The following is a 20315-nucleotide window of genomic DNA, read 5'->3' as shown; positions in this document are numbered from 1 at the left end:
TGCAGCGATACCGACAACGATCGGAATCGCTGCAGCGTCGCTGTTTGGTCGCTGGAGAGCTGTCACACAGACCGCTCTCCAGCAACCAACGATGTCGGTAACCAGGGTAAACATCGGGTAACTAAGCGCAGGGCCGCGCTTAGTAACCCGATGTTTACCCTGGTTACCATGCTAAAAGTAAAAAAAAACAAACACTAGATACTTACCTACCGCTGTCTGTCCTCCAGCGCTGCGCTCTGCTTCTCTGCTCTCCTCCTGTACTGTCTGGGAGCCGGAAAGCAGAGCGGTGACGTCACCGCTCTGCTTTCCGGCTCACAGCCAGTACAGGAGGAGTGCAGAGCGCAGCGCTGGAGGACAGACAGCGGTAGGTAAGTATCTAGTGTTTGTTTTTTTTTACTTTTAGCATGGTAACCAGGGTAAACATCGGGTTACTAAGCGCGGCCCTGCGCTTAGTTACCCGATGTTTACCCTGGTTACCAGTGAAGACATCGCTGAATCGGTGTCACACACGCCGATCCAGCGATGTCTCCAGGGAGATCCAGCGACGAAATAAAGTTCTGGACTTTATTCAGCGACCAACGATCTCCCAGCAGGGGCCTGATCGTTGGTCGCTGTCACACATAACGATTTCATTAACGATATCGTTGCTACGTCACAAATAGCAACGATATCGTTAACAATATCGTTATGTGTGAAGGTACCTTAAATCATCAATGCTAAAGAAGTGGACAACCTGAGGAATCTGCTCCAGAGACAGACGACATCAGATCTCACATGGAAACTGGGACACTAAAACTTTCTCACCACTTATCTAAACTAATTAAGGATTCCCTCTGAGCTCAGCTTGTTTTTGTAATTGTCCATTTATTCTGCCCTCCCTGCTCTGTGTATATATTTATCTTTCTTCAGATCCTTTGTTATACCTGATAAAGAGACCTCAGGAGTCTGGAAAGCTGCTGTGTATCAGGAGGTCAATTTTCCCTGCGTGAGTCATGAGTCACTGCAAAAGTCAAGGGAGAGGAAAGGAGGGAGCAGCTGGGTCTGGAGTTGAAGGCGGGAATGATTTTTGTGGGGACAAGAGACTTCCTGTTTCTACAGGGCAAAGAGACGAATTAGCTGAGGGAAAGGCAAAACCAGCAATTGTAACTAGACAGTGCTATATACTATGAGGATTGCAATATATTAAGAGGATAGAAACTGATGGGAGGAGGAGCGCTTCTTTAACAGTGTTGGTCTTTTCACATAGGCCACATAGACTCTTGGGCCCCCTAGGCTCCAGGGCCTAGTGCGATTGCAGCCCCTGCATCTAAGTCGCTGTATCTAAGGGTACTGTCACACTGAAACGACGCTGCAGCGATATGACGATGTCGATTGCTGCAGCGTCGCTGGAGAGCTGTCACGCAGACAGCTCTCCAGCGACCAACGATCCCGAAGTCCCCTGGTAACCAGGGTAAACATCGGGTTACTAAGCGCAGGGCCGCGCTTAGTAACCCGATGTTTACCCTGGTTACCAGCGTAAACGTAAAAAAAACAAACATTACATACTTTATTCCGTGTCTGTCCTCCGGCGCTGTGCTCTCCTCTGCACTGTCAGCGCCGGTCAGCCGTAAAGCAGAGCGGTGACGTCACCGCTGTGCTTTCTGGCTGGCCGGCGGTGACACAGGATGCAGGACGAGTGCAGAGAAGCACAGCGCTGGGGACAGACAGCTGAAGGTAAGTATGCAGTGTTTGTTTTTTTTTACGTTTACGCTGGTAACCAGGGTAAACATCGGGTTACTAAGCGCGGCCCTGCGCTTAGTAACCCGATGTTTACCCTGGTTACCAGTGAAGACATCGCTGAATCAGCGTCACACACGCCGATTCAGCGATGTCAGCGGGAGATTCAGCGATGAAATAAAGTTTCAGATGATCTGCTACGACGTACGATTCTCAGCGGGGTCCCTGATCGCAGTAGCGTGTCAGACACAGCGAGATCATAACGATATCGCTGGAACGTCACGGATTGTGCCGTCCTAGCGATCAAAGTGCCACTGTGTGACGGTACCCTTACCCATCTTGTTATACATAAAGCCCCGTGTAATGTGAGCACACAGGTGACTCGTCGTGACGTGTCGGCTGCCAGTCGTAACATGGCGTAATCAGGTGACGTCACTGAAATTCAGCGCCCGCATCTTCCGCCAGGTTCCAGCAGGTGGCGCTGTGCGTGCAGACAGTAACAGAGAGGCGTGTCCCCAGTCACTCTACACCCAGGGGCCGTCTCTATGGTGTGGTTCCAGGGGACGCCATTTTGGTGCGCGCTTTGTTATGGTTTGTGAGGAGCAGGAAGAGGGCAGCGGCTGTTAGAGGGAGAGCGGCGGTCCCCGGTGTGATAGAGGCCCGGAGAGTGAGCGCGATAACGGGTGAGTCTGTGGCGGGGACGGGCGCCGCTGGGGCCTGTGTGAGTGTGAGTGGGCTCCTGTCTAGGGGCGGTCACATGGTGCAAGTTGTAGTAGTGCAGCCGTCCTCTGCCTGTGTACGGGGGCCCTTGCTCTGTGGCCCCTCGGTGAGGCCTGTGTATACATGCATGCTCCCATAGCCAGGCCGCCTGCGGTGTATACCCCGTGCTGTGACGTCACACAGGAGCCATGTGTACAGGTGGTACATAGAGTGGCCCCTGATGGCAGCACACCACGTCACGTGACTGCTCTTGCCCTCTGAGCTTCCAGTCCAATATCCCAGCAGGAAAGTGCAACTTGTTGTCCAGTTTCCACTCCTCTGCTTGCTGGATGTGAATAGAGATGCTGCAATGTTCCAGGGCAGGAGACCGAGGTGTTTTTTGTTTACTGTCACCGCAAACTTCCGTATTTGTGGATGGGATCTTTTCATTCACTGACAGTATGTGGAGATCTGAAACGCTGAGAAACTGACATGCAAAGGTTATGAGAAAGATTCTGCACTTTTATATAAGTACAGAAGATCAAACACGTCTAACAGCTGCGGGATCGCACAGCTGACTGTTCGCTACAATGTAGTAGTGCAAGGAGACTTTTTACTTTTTTTTTTTTTTTTCCATTTTGTTTACATGATTCCCTGCAAGTAAGACCCAACTCCACTTTCTTTTTTTCTTCTCCCCTGGAAAACCCCTTTAATTAGTGATGTGTGCGGCGGGTTGTGTATAAATACACTCATAAGATTGTATTACCTCCATAAAGGGGACGATCATATAGAACTGACCGATCCCTCGTGTGTCATCTGCATTCTGTAAATAAAGCTTCACAAATGTACAATGAAAAGTTCTGCAACTTTGTAAATGGACTTTGTAGCGATCCCTCACCTTGGTCAAGATCTCTGCTTGCTGTCGTTATCGGTAATCTGGAGAGCAGCAGCAAAGATCATCTCTTGTGGGTTTATTCCCCAAATCTTGTCATATTGTTCGGTGGAGGTCTGACTGTTGGGGTCGGGGGGTCGTTTAGCAATTCTGAGGATGGGATGTTAGTTCCTCATCTTGAATGGTGGTCAAGCGGTTGGGCCTCCCTGTGATCGGTGAGAGGGGAAATCTCTGGGACTCCCCGAAATAGCAGAGTGCTGTGCATTACTATTAATGGAGCAGAGGTTGAGGTAGGGATTTCAAAATGCAAAACCTTTATTTGTAGACTTGGATAAAACAGGTACTCCCGGTACTTACCTACACGCAACCTCCTTCTCTATTCCCCTCTTATCTCCTCTTCCCACCATCGTATACAAGATTTCTCCCGCACATCACCCCTACTCTGGAACTCTCTACCCCAACACATCAGACTCTCACCTACCATCGAAACCTTCAAAAAGAACCTGAAGACCCACCTCTTCCAACAAGCCTACAACCTGCAGTAACCACCGATCGCCCCAAACCACTGCATGACCAGCTCTACCCTCACCTACTGTATCCTCACCCATCCCTTGTAGATTGTGAGCCCTCGCAGGCAGGGTCCTCTCTCCTCCTATACCAGATGTGACCTGTATTATTCAAGATTATTGTACTTGTTTTTATTATATACACCCCTCCTCACATGTAAAGCGCCATGGAATAAATGGCGCTATAATAATAATAATCATAATAATAATAATAATATTCTCAGTCCTATAAAAATGAGCGATTTTTTCCTATATGTTTCAAACTGACAATTGTTTCTGACATGCGCACCTCCGATCCATTCAAGGTGGGGCACTGCAGTTCCTTGGAACAAGAGTCCCAAAATCTGGGGGGTCCCAGCGGTCAGATCCCCAGCGATCAGTAATTCCTTAGAGTGTAATTTTGGGAATACCCTTTTAGCCAGCACCATGTACTTCTCCATTTTTCGGGCGGCCTCGTTGCACGGCAGTCGCACTTGCTGTTTCAGTTTAGACCTGATCGCTGAGGGTCCGAATAAGTTTGCTTCCCGTTATCTAAAAATGGGAATCTCAATTAGACTAAATTGGTTGTGTACCTGCCCGATTAGACCGATTTGTTAAAGCTTACAGCAGAAATCTGTGCTGGTTTTAGGGTACCGTCACACAGTGGCATTTTGATCGCTACGACGGCACAATCCGTGACGCTCCAGCATCGTAACAATATCGCTCCAGCGTCGTAGACTGCTGTCACACTTTGCAATGTACGACGCTGGAGCGATAATTTCATGACGTATGTGCGATGTAGAAGCCGTTGGTTACTATACGCACATCGTATACAATATCGTGCACACCTTTGTTACACCATGCGATCATGCCGCCACAGCGGGACACTAGACGACGAAAGAAAGTTTCAAACAATCTGCTACGACGTACGATTCTCAGCGGGGTCCCTGATCGCAGGAGCGTGTCAGACACAGCGCGATCGCTGGAACGTCACGGATATATCGCTGGAACGTCACGAATCGTGCCGTCGTAGCGATCAAAATGCCACTGTGTGACGGTACCCTTAGTCTCCAGTGAACTGTTGTGATGCACTGTCCTGCATCACCTGACGCACTGTCCTGCATCACCTGACGCGATCTCAAGAATATCATGACATACTACTTGTGTTTTACGAGGCCAGAGCCTGACCTGCAGAGCTGACAGTTATATAAGAGCGATGAGACGGGTTCCCTCAGCTCAGGAAATCTGTGTCCGTTTCTCTATTGTTGTGTGTCTGCAGGTTTTGGTCACTTCCTATTAGTTCCACCTGCTGTCTGAGGCCTGGACAGAGGGCGTAGGAGACGTTATCTGCTGTGCGCAGCCGCTCCTGTCTGCTCTGCAGGCATTGCTGTCATGACTCTCCCTTGTTAGGGAGGGCGGAGGGGTGATATTTGTTGTAATCTTCAATGGTGAGCGCTTCTTTCAAGCTGATGGCCTTGTGTTCTAGTATTGCATAGCTTTGTGATATACTGTATCTGTATATATTATATATAGCAGACATGTACTGCTAACATTTGATAAACACCAAGGTTCACTTTTATACAGCATGCAGTGACAGTTTGTGTCTTTGATGTCACCCAGCGAGTCAATCAGTAACCTGCCGCTGTTTGTCAGCCAGGAGTAGGGTCAGTTGGTCGTAGGCTGCAGCATCTGGCTGCAATAAGAGCAGGTTGCGGAGATAGTAGTTTGGAAAGGTATAAAACAGATTCCCTGTGTGATGTCAGGACAGGAGAGATTTGTGCCGCTGATGCACTTGAGTCTCGGGGTAGCTTAGGCTTTGTTCAGACAGGCTCCTTTCGATGTATGGGCAGCACAGTGATCAATATTAAAGCAAACCATTTTTCAGACGAACCATGCAGTCCATTTTACTGACCAGAATAGTGCAGCCTCTGCCCCCGTCTGTGATATAGTCTGACAGAATGACTGGCACATTGATTTTTTTATATGCCTTATCTGAATTTGACCTCAAGCCGATTTTGCACCTCTTTCACTCATAAACCTGCAGTGTAGTGAAACCTGTCAAGTTTAGGTCCGGAGACCCACGACTGGTCCAGACATCAGTCCTTTACTCAGACCGTGAACATTGGACGTGTGAAACTGGCCTCAGATTGTTAAGTTCTAGGAAATTCTCACATGCAAGAAGAATTTCTCAGCTTCTAGATGTAAACAAGGATAACCTTATTCACTGACCACAAGCTGAGTTCTTGGAAAATCAGTCTGCTGTGAACATGAGTAGCATGCTGCTTTTTTTCCAATAATACTTCCAAGTGTCATTGTGTCACTTGTCATTGAATCCTTCACACATCTCCGTTTCCTTCTGTTTAATTAGCCATTCAAGGCTGTCTTTTGTCAGCCAGACTTATTGGGCTTCAGACCGATACATTTGACCTACACTGATGCATTATGACGAACGTAGGACAGCAAGATTTGTGCTGCTGTTTTTTTCTTGACGGTCACCAGACTGATGCATTGTAGCAATAACTGCTGTGAAAAGTTTGTTGAACTCTTTGCTGCACAATGATGAATCATTATAGAAGATTGGACACCAGCTCTTTAAAGGTCAGTAGAGTCAACCCTCCTAAGACATGTAGATCACGAGAGCAGACTGTCAGTCATTACATGGCTCTCACTGCTTTTACAATAAGTTCTGGAGGCAGATTTCTCATGGAGTTCTATGCCCAGCCCATAGATCTTAACAGCTCATTTACATATTAAGAAAACCGTGGATTTGTGTCATAAGACATGAGATCGCAGGTATCAGTTTATTCAGCTTCCTATGTCCTACATATCCATTTAAATGAATTGGGCGGGTTGGTGCTACTGACAGATTCACTTTAAGTTCCTTTTGCTGTTTAGGTTTTGCTTGACTACCAAGAAAGCCCCGAGTGCAACACTATCAACAAATTTAGCATTTACGATGGTACTCTACAATATTCCGTATGATGGGGGGGGGGGGGGGGGGGGCCGGATACACCCATCTCTATGGCATCCATCGGAAACCATAAATATGATGCAAACAGAGCATGTGTGCCTCATCCTTCCCAATTATGATAAATGGGTGCTCTCTAGAGATGAGAAAACCCGAACTGCAAAGCTCGGGGTTAGTACTGGTTTGGTGCTGAATAGTGATGAGGAAACATGCTTGGACAATATATTCAACTCCCTGCGGCTGTATGTTTTGTAGCCGTTAGCTGCAAGATATTATTTGAGCACGCTCAAGATACTCAGAAAACACCCGAGCATGCTCAGAAAACACGTTATCCAAGCACATTTGCTCATCACTAGTGATCAACTCCGAACACAAACTTCTCCTGGAAGTCTGTTTTAGTATTCGAAGTTTTGGGAAGAGAGAATTTTCCAACACAAAGTTTGGGACCCCATTGACTTCTATGGGGTTCTGGTACCAGAACCGAACTTTGGACTAAAGTTCTGAGGAACCCGAGCTTCCATGGGACTGTTCATCTCTAATGTCATCGTCTTCCTTCAAAAGCGCACTACTCCCCAGTCTTCCCGGCTTCTTGTAAGGGGGGTCTGCACCTGAAGATTGACATTGCAGTCCAGCGGTGTGATCTGTGCGCTCTCCCATGCAGCTAGCAGACAACCTTGCCTCTGCTGCATCGGAAAAACGTAGGAGAACTGAGACTACTCAATCTAGAGATCTCTCCAGCTTGTGCACATGGTAAGTATTTGGTGCAGAGATTTCTGCTCCATTTGTGCATCTCTTGACATAAAAAACATAGCAGCAAAAATACGCATTTTTCCTGGCTTTTTTTTTTCTTGCATTTTTGTTGCAGCTTTTCCCCGACTCATTGGTATTGATTAAATCTGCAGCAAAAGCGCTGAAAGCATTGACATGCTGCATATGCAAATCTGCAAGTCACAAATAAGCAACGTGCATAAGGGCCCCGTCACACATAGCGACGCTGCAGCGATACCGACAACGATGCGGATCGCTGCAGCGTCGCTGGAGAGCTGTCACACAGACAGCTCTCCAGCGACCAACGATGCCGGTAACCAGGGTAAACATCGAGTAACTAAGCGCAGGGCCGCGCTTAGTAACCCGATGTTTACCCTGGTTACCATCGTTAAGGTAAAAAAAACAAACAGTACATACTTGCCTACCGCTGTCTGTCCCCGGCGCTGTGCTCTGCACTCCTCCTGTACTGTCTGTGTGAGCCCAGCGGCCGGAAAGCAGAGCGGTGACGACACCGCTCTGCTTTCCGGCTGACCGACGCTCACAGCCAGTGCAGGAGGAGAGCAGAGCACAGCGCCGGGGACAGACAGCGGTAGGTAAGTATGTACTGTTTGTTTTTTTTACTTTTAGGATGGTAACCAGGGTAAACATCGGGTTACTAAGCGCGGCCCTGCGCTTAGTTACCCGATGTTTACCCTGGTTACCAGTGAAGACATCGCTGAATCGGCGTCACACACGCCGATTCAGCGATGTCAGCGGGACCTCAACGATCAAAAAATGGCCCAGGCCATTCCGACACGACCAGCGATCTCACAGCAGGGGCCTGATCGCTGGTACGTGTCACACATAGCGAGATCGCTACTGAGATCGCTGTTGCGTCACAAAACTTGTGACTCAGCAGCGATCTCGCTATGTGTGACGGGGCCTTAAGACTTCAGGATTCGCATTCACTTTGCTAGGACTAGGAAACCTTTCAGGTTTTGTGACAAATCTGCACTGAAAAAAATGAAATATGTGCACACAGCCTTAGGCTATGTTCACACTGGGTGTTTTTTTTTTTTCAGCACTTTTAGTTCATTTTTTTTAACTAAACATTTTCAGCTGCGTTTTGCATTGCCAGCAAATCCTAAAAGATTTTAAAAATCTTGTGCACACCCCTTGGTTTTTTTGTCATCAGTATTTTGTGGTTTGCATGGTTTTTGCACAATAGAGCATTTCACTACTTTCATCGTTTTTCTGCATTTTACACCCATTGAAAGTAATGAGTGCTGAAAATCCGAACCAGACAATGCAGGTAGCTGAATTTGAAGCTTTTTTTTTTTTTTGTGCCAAAATCTGATTAAATAGTTTTTTTTTTTTTCCCACTAAACTTTATCAGCGTGCACAAGAGACAAATGTCGCATGCCAAAACTGCAGGAAAACGCAGCAAAACCTGCGTTTGTGCCGCAGCTTCTTTCCTGCCTAGAGATCAGGTTTTGCTGTAGAAAAAAATGCCTAGTGTGAACATAGCCTTGGCATTGTTTGCAGGCTTTATTGCAAGCTGCTGTGATGTGACCGGTTACCTAGGCAACGCAGTAAACTATAGAATGTAAAATCCCTTTGATCTTGAGAACGGAGAGGATTTTTAATAAAAGTGAATTACAAAGTTGCTTATTTTTTTTCTGGCACTTTGCAATTTTAATCATTAACACGAGACAAACCCTTTGTTGGCCGTACCCATTAGATAGCTGTCGGCAGAACTAATGTTCTCTCCTGTCTCCTCCATGTAAAGGAACGTTCTGCTCGGCTGGTCTGTTCTGCCTTCTCTGACAGAACCACTGCCAGGATCCTTTCCCCACTGGACCATAGGCTTAGGGGACAGTTCAGAGACCCCCATCCCATGTAGAATATTGGGGTGTTTATACTCCTGGTGAAGTGACTGATATGTTGTGGCTCAGCAGAAGACGACTTGGCTCACTGAAAATGAGGAACAAACGGAGATGAAAAAAAAACATAATATCCTCCCGTCTTGTGTGCAGGAAAGTTGTGGATGTAACTCCTGCGCCACGCTCTCCCTCTGAACACCCAGACTTGCTATTTAAAGGCACACCCCTCGTCGATATTTCCAGCTCCCGCATGTCACAGACTCGTCACTCCATATCTGGGACCCGTGATGTAATGCTTACAATGTACTCGGTCATGTGAGACTGGTGTATGGTTGATACCGGGGAGCGTCCTGTGAACGAGGGGGCTACTTTCTATAGGTTCTCTGTATGCTGCTGTGTGGACTGATTAATAATCTCATGGGGATTGTTGGCTTATAGTAGTATGGAACCAGTGGCTATTGTGCATTGTAACGTCACAGCAGCTTGTGGGGCCTTCTCAGGATGTTCATATATGTTCGGATTACCCTTCAAATTCTAACACAAGGTTCTTCGCTACTTTAAAAGCCAATTTTCATGGACCCATGACCGTGTAAGAGAGAAAAAAAGCTGAGCTTAACGTACCAGCACGGCCTCTCTGGTTGCGCGACAGGCTGTAGAAACAATGTGGACTGATCTTTTTAATGGGCCAGAACCATTCGTCTAGTAGCCTTTCAGTTATGTGTTATACATATGTGTCAGTTATAACTACGCAGGCACGCACTGCACCCAGTTCAAAAAAAGTATCAAAGCTTGAAAATATATATCCTCCCAATTCGGTTTTAGGTTCAGATGGTGATATTTTGTAGCATGCCCTTTATTTGGTAGCAATTACTAATCCTTTTCTAGCCTTGATACTTTACACCGGTGTATATTTTATTTTATACTGATATATTTATTGTATATTTATCCCGTGCGATATACTATAGTCACGTCCCTCTTTTAGATTCGTGTTCAGATCCAGCACTTTTCTTGGTTTAATTTGTATAAGAATAAGATTTTTTTTTTTAAAAAAATAAATAAAAAAGTTTACTTTTTATGATTTTATTCTTCATCCTTTTACCTTGATATTAACATATCTTAAGGTACCGTCACACTAGACGATATCGCTAGCGATCCGTGACGTTGCAGCGTCCTCGCTAGCGATATCGTCCAGTGTGACAGGCAGCAGCGATCAGGCCCCTGCTGTGATATCGCTGGTCGGGGCTAGAGGGCCAGCACTTTATTTCGTCGCTGGACTCCCTGCAGACATCGCTGAATCGGCGTGTGTGACACCGATTCACCGATGTCTTCGCTGGTAACCAGGGTAAACATCGGGTTACTAAGCGCAGGGCCGCGCTTAGTAACCCGATGTTTACCCTGGTTACCAGCGTAAAAGTAAAAAAAAACAAACACTACATACTTACATTCTGCTGTCTGTCCCTCGGCGTTCTGCTTCTCTGCCCTGTGTAAGCACAGCGGCCGGAAAGCAGAGCGGTGACGTCACGGCTCTGCTTTCCGGCCACTGTGCTCACAGTCAGTGCAGGAAAGCAGAGCGCCGGGGACAGACAGCAGAAGGTAAGTATGTAGTGTTTTTTTTTTTTTTTTTTTTTTTTTTTTTTTTTACTTTTACGCTGGTAACCAGGGTAAACATCGGGTTACTAAGCGCGGCCCTGCGTAACCGGACATGCGGCGCATCTTTACCAACCGCAGCATGTCTATTTATCTTGCGAAGACGCTCAGTCTCTGCAAGATAAATAACCCAGGCTATGAATACGATGCGGTGATTCCACATATGTTCAATGATCACATCCAGAATCACCGCGCGTACAACAGGGAACGGCTCTTTGGGCGGAGCGGGGTATCTGCTGCGTCCAAAGCGCAGAGATTACGCCCCGTGGAAACATACCCTTAGAGGAACAATTCTGCAACTCTCATCTACACAACTTGTTATTGTACCAGACAGTGTGTTTTACTTGTGCAGATCTGTATGAAAAATTTTCAGCAATGTGGATGTCCCCTACGTCCGGGTGCACACGATCCGGAAGTGACAGCGCTTTGGACGCAGCGCTTGTCTTGCTGTGTCCCAAGCGCTGCCGTCTATTGAACGCAGGTGAATCTGCAGGTGTTCACTGAACCGTGCAGATTCACCGAGTTCAACACATTGTACGGGTGAAATTTCTCTTGTTGAGGCTAGCGGTCTGGAGGGACGTGCTGCATGTCCGTCTCCGCTGTCTAGAGAGACGCGCCGCATGTCCGTCTCCGCGGGTGTTTGCGGACGCATAGTGGACATTGGATTTCTTGAAATCCCATCCACTATGCTGTAAAGCCCCCGTCACACTTGGCAACGCTGCAGCAATACCGACAACGATCCGGATCGCTGCAGCGTCGCGGTTTGGTCGCTGGAGAGCTGTCACACAGACCGCTCTCCAGCGACCAACGATCAGGGGAAAGACTTTGGCATCGTTGAAACTGTCTTCAACGATGCCGAAGTCCCCGGGTAACCAGGGTAAACATCGGGTTACTAAGCGCAGGGCCGCGCTTAGTAACCGGATGCTTACCCTGGTTACCATCGTTAAAGTAAAAAAACAAACGCTACATACTTACCTACCGCTGTCTGTCCTCGGCGCTCTGCTTCCTGCACTGACTGTGAGCACAGCGGCCAGAAAGCAGAGCGGTGACGTCACCGCTCTGCTTTCCGGCTGCCTGGTGCTCACAGCCAGAGCAGAGAAGCACAGCGCCGGGGACAGACAGCGGTAGGTAAGTATGAAGTGGTTGTTTTTTTTTTACTTTAACGATGGTCTCCAGGGTAAACATCGGGTTACTAAGCGCGGCCCTGCGCTTAGTAACCCGATGTTTACCCTGGTTACCAGCGAAGACATCGCTGAATCGGCGTCACACACGCCGATTCAGCGATGTCAGCGGGGCCTCAACGATCAAAAAATTGCCCAGGCCATTCCGACACGACCAGCGATCTCACAGCAGGGGCCTGATCGCTGCTACGTGTCACACATAGCGAGATCGCTGTTGCGTCACAAAACTTGTGACTCAGCAGTGATCTCGCTAGCGATCTCGCTATGTGTGACGGGGCCTTAACGTCTGGACGCTGCAGGTTTGACGTTGAATAAGTACACAGCCTCTAACCTGCAGCAATTACTAATCGTGTGCACCTACCCTAAGGAATCAGTTTTTAGCTGGCGAAATGGGAAACAAAAATGATTTTGCTAAAAAATAAACACCGCAGAACAGCTGCATGTGTTTTTCGAGCTTTTAGATTATTTGTAAAAAAAAATACAAACTTTTTTTCGCAAACATGACTTTCCACTGAGCCCAGGCCTTTCGGTGAACATAGATGTTTGGGTAGTGTGAAGCGTGGTGTTTAGTTCAGAGGCAATCTTCCTTGAGTGATAATCCGGATGTGACCCAGCATTACTAGAATAACTGTCCAGTGCGCGGCCTCCGTGCCGGCCATCAGGGCGCGTTTCAGGGTGAATCACTAATTCCACTTTCATCGGTGAAACAAATCAGAAGTGATCTAATCCCACATCAGACGGATGAAGCTCATTTCTGTAAACCCACCCTCCTAATGCGCAGCGATTGCTCTGCGGTGATACTATATACAGAGCTTGTTACGTTTGTTAAAATTAAAATATCCATCGAGTTCAACCTCCTTAGACTAAACGTCTTCTGATACTGATGAGGCCATGCTGAGCAGTAGTGATGTAGCAGAACCTGGCAGAGAGCTGTATATAGGACGATATACAGATTTGATGACCCTCCTTATAAATCAGTCTGACTTGTGGCACCGCACCACTCAGATTACTGACACCTCTAGGTACAGCGCTGCACTTCTAGCAGTGGCCATGTCAAGTATTGCAGCTGTGTGACCCTGACTTGTAAGCACTTCATAGGAAGCTGAATAAAATAATACCTTGATCTCTGTAATTCAATATCTTAATCCAGTGAAATTCACGCTTTTCGTAATATATAGATAAGCAACTAAGATCTATGGGCTGAACATAGCGCTTCCTGAGACTCTGCCTCCACAGCATATGCTCAATGAAAGGAGGCGTTACCAGTGTGAGACATGTAATGACCGACAGTCTGCTCTCCTGATCTTCATGTCTCACACTGGGAACGCCTCCTTTCATTTATAATAAGCTGTGGAGACAGGTTCTCGGAGAGATCTATGTCCTGCTCATAGATCTTAACAGCTCATTTACATATTAAGAAGAATGGCGTTGCCTCTGGAATAAAACAATGGAGCGCAAATATTAAGGTACATATAAGTCAGGAGACCCGCATGGTATATATGAAACACTGTGAATGCGGCCTTAAAGGGACTGTCCTATTTGGGTCACTTGTTGTCAACGCTAATTGCCTTGTAAATCAGTGGGTCACTATATGTCGTGTGCAGCTGCTGCAGAGGAAATATAATATCGCATGGCGTCCATTCAGACTAAAAAGGCAACCTATGTACCGTCGTGGCCGAAAAGTTTTAAGACAAACTTTCGTTTACCCAAGGTTTTGCTGCTTCAATATTTTTAGATCATTGTCGGATGTTTCTATGGTTACTGAAATACAATTACAAAAATTTCATAACTTTTTAAACTTTTATTGACCGTCTCAAGTTCAATGCTCAATGTTTATTTACAGTATTGATCCCAAGTTTTTTATTAAGACTTCTGCCCTTCGCCCCGGCAGCTGGATATCGGCCTCTGGGCAAGATCTTGACGTTCTTACCTAATCAGTGATTGGAGTTTGTCACAATGTCTGTGTTTTTGCTTGTCCTCCTCCTTTTTCGGATTGAGATCTGGGGAGTTTCCTGTCCATAGACCCAAATGTTCAATGAACCACTTGGCTGTGACTTTTGCCTTGTGACTTGGTCTCCATGAAGCTGGTAAAGTCATTGTTCATCACCAGATTACTCCTGCATTGTTTGGAGAAATTGATCCTGGAGTTGGTATAGATGCCAGTATTTATAGCAGTGATCTTTGTTAAAATTGTGACACCCCTCAATGGACGAGAAGCCCCCACACATGAATGGTCTCGGGATGCCTTCCTGTTGGATCACGCAGGGCTCACCGTTTCGTCTCCAGACAATCTGTCTTCCAGATGTCCAAAAAAGTCTGCAGAAAGCACAGGGACTGGACAGCTGAGGACTGGGGTGAAGAGATTTTCTCTGAAGCCGCCTTTTAGGCTGGTCGGGGGGCTGGCGCGCTTACAGAACATCTGTATTTCTTAATAGGTTACATTGGCTTTAAGACGACCCATTTATAAAAAAAAAAAAAGTTCTGCAACATTTTTAGTTTATTTGTCCTCCCCTAAAACCATATCAGGGGAAGTCAGAGGGAAGAGACTTTTCTTGTGTCCTGGTCCTGGGAGCTTGTGTCCTGGTCCTGGGAGCTGCTGATTGTGGCACGTATTATAGTGACGTGGGTCACAGATCATCCTGCGGCCCTAAACTGATGCAGAGCATGGAGTCGGCCTCGCAGTCTGGGATCTTGTTTTGCCCTTTGTTTTCTAATCGCTGTACGAGATCTAACACCATGTGTCATCGCGCAAAGGTTTAGCCATGTTTGTCAGAGCAAAGCTCACAATGAGATCTGCACCAGTTGGACGGAATCGGACTTCGGGCACAAAAATAGATTGATCCCGTTCACTGATGGCAAGCAGAGATCATTAAAGAGGTGCAGACAGGAAAGAGGTTTCGTGGTAAAGTTGTAGCTGTGAAATCGTAACACGACAGCAAGTCACACAAATAACTTTAGTTGAGCGATTTATCTGAGAATTGGCTTAAAGGGGTTGTTCACTTCTAGGACAACCGCTGCTTACACCCCACACTTGGCCCCGATAAAATAATATAAAAAAAAAAAGCTATTAAAATTTAAAGCCGTTCTTGAGATATGTAACATTTTTATTTGTTTGTTTGCAGCTTGTTGCCTATGAGACCGACCACCGCTGCTGTCTGACTTGTAAACAGTGAACCAGGCCATCTTCAAAATGGTGCTTACAAGCTCAATAGAAAAAGAGCTTGTAAGCGCTGTGCATGTTCTGCTGTTTAGCTGTGGTGGTCGGGCTCCAAGGTGATGAGCTATAAACAAGTGGTAATATCTCAGCACAGCTGCAAATTTTAATAAACCGTAAATTCCCAAGTTGCCTCTTTTTTTTTTAACACTGAATAATACCTCTTTATAGAGATGGGAATATGGTTATGTGCACATGTTCAGTTTTTTTCCGCAGTTTTTTTTCCACGTTTTTTCGCGATAAAAACGCATTACAAACTGCAGACATATGCATCCTATCATTTAGAATGCATTCTGCAATTTTTGTGCACATGATGCGTTTTTTTCCGCCAAAAAAAAAAAACCACATTGCCGTAAAAAAAGCAGCATGTTCATTAATTTTGTGGATTTTCTGCGTTTTTCCCCGCTATTCTATGCATTTGGAAAAAAAACGCATGCGGATTTCTGGCAGAAATGTCCGGTTTTTGTCAGAAAATTTCTGCTAGAAAATCCTGACGTGTGCACATACCCTCACACTTAAATATTATTTTGATAGACCATCTGCAAATCACTTTTCACTTAATATTTTCTTTCCCCAGAAAAATGAATCCAAAGCGCCAGCTTCTAGGCGTCTTTCTTCTAACTTGCTGTCGAATGTAGTGAAGTGTAATCAGTCTGGAGCAGCAGGGACCAAGACACAGATTACAGCAGGTGGGAGCCATCTTTGTCTCTGCTCCTGGTTTTTCTTGTCTTTCAGACTAGGAGTATAAGGGGCAAGCAGGGTCCCGGCCCCCTAGACGTGAGCTACCTCTTGCCTCTGCGAGGGGGGCGCACTTTGAAAAGCCATAAACCCTGACATCGCTGATTGCTCACAGCCAACCGTCGCCTTCTTCCAGCCGTAGGCATTTCGCACACTGACTGCCAGGGCGCAGGCACTCCATTGAGCAGTGTCAGTGAGTCAGCCACTGACACCGCTCACCCCTCTCCTGCGCTCTGGCACTTATCTGTAAGACAAGATTGAGACAAAAAGAAAGCGATTACTCCAGTCACCTAGAAGGTACCTGGATGTAAATGTTTTTTTGTGATACTGCCTACGTTTCATACGTACTGTGGTTCCTGTATAGTCTACAGTCTGATAACTACCAGCATCTCACCATTGTTAAGGACATACTGGGAGTTGTAGGTTCGTGCGATACAATTGTATATGGGGCCGACTTGACAATAATATAATAATTTTATTTATATAGCACTAACATATTCTGCAGCGCTTTACAAATTATAGAGGGGACTTGTACAGACAATAGACATTACAGCATAACAGAAATACAGTTCAAAACAGATACCAGGAGGAGTGAGGGCCCTGCTCGCAAGCTTACAAACTATGGGGAAAAGGGGAGACACGAGAGGCGGATGGTAACAATTGCTTTAGTTATTCGGACCGGCCATAGTGTAAAGGTACCTTCACACATAACGATATTGTTAACGATATCGTTGCTTTTTGTGACGTAGCAACGATATCGTTAATGAAATCGTTATGTGTGACAGCGACCAACGATCAGGCCCCTGCTGGGAGATTGTTGGTCGCTGAATAAAGTCCAGAACTTTATTTCGTCGCTGGACTCCTGCTGACATCGCTGGATCGGCGTGTGTGACACCGATCCAGCGATGTCTTCACTGGTAACCAGGGTAAACATCGGGTAACTAAGCGCAGGGCCGCGCTTAGTAACCCGATGTTTACCCTGGTTACCATCCTAAAAGTAAAAAAAACAAACACTACATACTACCTACAGCCGTCTGTCCTCCAGCGCTGTGCTCTGCACTCCTCCTGTACTGGCTGTGAGCGTCGGTCAGCCGGAAAGCAGAGCGGTGACGTCACCGCTCTGCTTTCCGGCCGCTGTGCTCACACAGACAGTACAGGAGGAGTGCAGAGCACAGCGCTGGAGGACAGACGGCTGTAGGTAAGTATGTACTGTTTGTTTTTTTTACTTTTAGGATGGTAACCAGGGTAAACATCGGGTTACTAAGCGCGGCCCTGCGCTTAGTTACCCGATGTTTACCCTGGTTACCAGCATCGTTGGTCGCTGGAGAGCGGTCTGTGTGACAGCTCTCCAGCGACCAAACAGCGACGCTGCAGCGATCCGGATCGTTGTCGGTATCGCTGCAGCGTCGCTTAATGTGAAGGTACCTTTAGGCTCGGGTGTTCATGTAAAGCTGCATGAACCAGTTAACTGCCTAAGTATGTAACAGTACAGACACAGAGGGCTATTAACTGCCTAAAGTGTATGAGAACATGATGCGAGGAACCTGATTGTATTTTTTTAAAATGGGCCACACAGGAATAGTTAGGGTAATGCGTTGAGGCGGTAGGCCGATCTGAACAAATGAGTTTTTAGGGCACGCTTAACCCCTTTACCCCCAAGGGTGGTTTGCACGTTAATGACAGGGCCAATTTTTACAATTCTGACCACTGTCCCTTTATGAGGTTATAACTCTGGAACGCTTCAATGGATCCTGGTGATTCTGACATTGTTTTCTCGTGACATATTGTACTTCATGACAATGGTAAAAATTATTTGATAGTACCTGCGTTTATTTGTGAAAAAAACGGAAATTTGGCGAAAATTATGAAAATTTCGCAATTTTCCAACTTTGAATTTTTATGCAATTAAATCACAGAGATATGTCACACAAAATACTTAATAAGTAACATTTCCCACATGTCTACTTTACATCAGCACAATTTTGGAACCAAAATTTTTTTTTGTTAGGGAGTTATAAGGGTTAAAAGTTGACCAGCAATTTCTCATTTCTACAACACCATTTTATTTTAGGGACCACATCTCATTTGAAGTCATTTTGAGGGGTCTATATGATAGAAAATACCCAAGTGTGACACCATTCTAAAAACTACACCCCTCAAGGTGCTCAAAACCATATTCAAGAAGTTTATTAACCCTTCTGGTGCTTCACAGGAATTTTTTGAATGTTTAAATAAAAATGAACATTTAACTTTTTTTCACAAAAAATGTAATTCAGCTCCAATTTGTTTTATTTTACCAAGGGTAACAGGAGAAAATGGACCCCAAACATTGTTGTACAATTTGTCCTGAGTATGCCAATACCCCACATGTGGGGGTAAACCACTGTTTGGGCGCATGGCAGAGCTCGGAAGCGAAGGAGTGCCATTTGACTTTTCAATGCAAAATTGACTGGAATTGAGATGGGACGCCATGTTTCGTTTGGAGAGCCCCTGATGTGGCTAAACATTGAAACCCCCCACAAGTGACACCATTTTGGAAAGTAGACCCCCTAAGGAACTTATCTAGAGGTGTGGTGAGCACTTTGACCCAACAAGTGCTTCACAGAAGTTTATAATGTAGAACCGTAAAAATAAAAAATCATATTTTTTCACAAAAATTATCTTTTCGCCCCCAATTTTTTATTTTCCCAAGGGTAAGAGAAGAAATTGGACCCCAAAAGTTGTTGTACAATTTGTCCTGAGTACGCGGATACCCCATATGTGGGGGTAAACCACTGTTTGGGTGGATGGGAGAGCTCGGAAGGGAAGGAGCGCCGTTTGACTTTTCAAAGCAAAATTGACAGGAATTGAGATGGGACGCCATGTTGCGTTTGAAGAGCCACTGATGTGCCTAAACATTGAAACCCCCCACAAATGACACCATTTTGGAAAGTAGACCCCCTAAGGAACTTATCTAGAGGTGTGGTGAGCACTTTGACCCACCAAGTGCTTCACAGAAGTTTATAATGCAGAGCCGTAAAAATGAAACAAAATTTTTTTCCCACAAAAATTATTTTTTTAGCCCCCAGTTTTGTATTTTCCTGAGGGTAACAGGAGAAATTGGACCCCAAAATTTGTTGCCCAATTTGTCCTGAGTGCGATGATACACCATATGTGGGGGGAACCACTGTTTGGGCACATGGGAGGGCTCAGAAGGGAAGGAGTGCCATTTGAATGCAGACTTAGATGGAATGGTCTGCAGGTGTCACATTGTGTTTGGCTAGCCCCTAATGTACCTAAACAGTAGAAACCCCCCACAAGTGACACCATTTTGGAAAGTAGACCCCCTTAGGAACTTATCTAGATGTGTGCTGAGCGTTTTGACCCACCAAGGGCTTCACAGAAGTTTATAATGGAGAGCCGTAAAAATAAAACAAAAATTTTTTTCCCACAAAAATTATTTTTTAGCCCCCAGTTTTGTATTTTCCCGAGGGTAAAAGGAGAAATTCGACCCCACAATTTGTTGTCCAATTTGTCCTGAGTGCGCTGATACCCCATATGTGGGGGGGAACCACTGTTTGGGCGCATGGGAGGGCTCGGAAGGGAAGGAGCTCCATTTGGAATGAGGACTTAGATGGAATGGTCTGCAGGTGTCACATTGCATTTGCAGAGCCCCTAATGTACCTAAACAGTAGAAACCTCCCACAAGTGACACCATTTTGGAAACTAGACCCCCTAAGGAACTCATCTAGATGTGTTGTGATAGCTTTGAACCCCCAAGTGTTTCACTACAGTTTGTAACGCAGAGCCGTGAAAATTAAAAAAAAAAAATCTTTCCCCCCAAAATTATTTTTTAGCCCCCAGTTTTGTATTTTCCCGAGGGTAAGAGGAGAAATTCGACCCCAAAAGTTGTTGTCCAATTTGTCCTGAGTACGCTGATACCCCGTATGTTGGGGGAAACCAACGTTTGAGCGCATGGCAGAGCTCGGAAGGGAAGGAGCGCCATTTGGAATGCAGACTTAGATGGAATGGTCTGCAGACGTCACATTGCGTTTGCAGAACCCCTAATGTACCTAAACAGTAGAAACCCCCCACAAGTGACCCCA

The 20315-nt window shown here is 46.0% G+C and overlaps 1 protein-coding gene across 2 annotated transcripts in view; it reads left to right on the top strand.

Annotated features, from left to right (window-relative positions):
* The first annotated feature begins 2255 nt into the window (after positions 1 to 2255).
* GPBP1L1 (GC-rich promoter binding protein 1 like 1) overlaps positions 2256 to 20315 on the top strand; it is a 45394-nt gene continuing 27334 nt past the window's right edge. The window contains exon 1 of one of the 2 annotated variants that reach the window (XM_069738024.1): positions 2256 to 2399. The gene's annotated coding sequence lies outside the window, so the exon portion shown is untranslated. The remainder of the gene's footprint in view (positions 2400 to 20315) is intronic. The other variant, XM_069738023.1, reaches the window with a different exon arrangement.

This window comes from Ranitomeya imitator, chromosome 8 (assembly GCF_032444005.1).
Source record: "Ranitomeya imitator isolate aRanImi1 chromosome 8, aRanImi1.pri, whole genome shotgun sequence".
In the NCBI taxonomy this organism is placed as follows: domain Eukaryota; kingdom Metazoa; phylum Chordata; class Amphibia; order Anura; family Dendrobatidae; genus Ranitomeya; species Ranitomeya imitator.
This window is presented reverse-complemented; position numbering and strand designations above follow the sequence as displayed.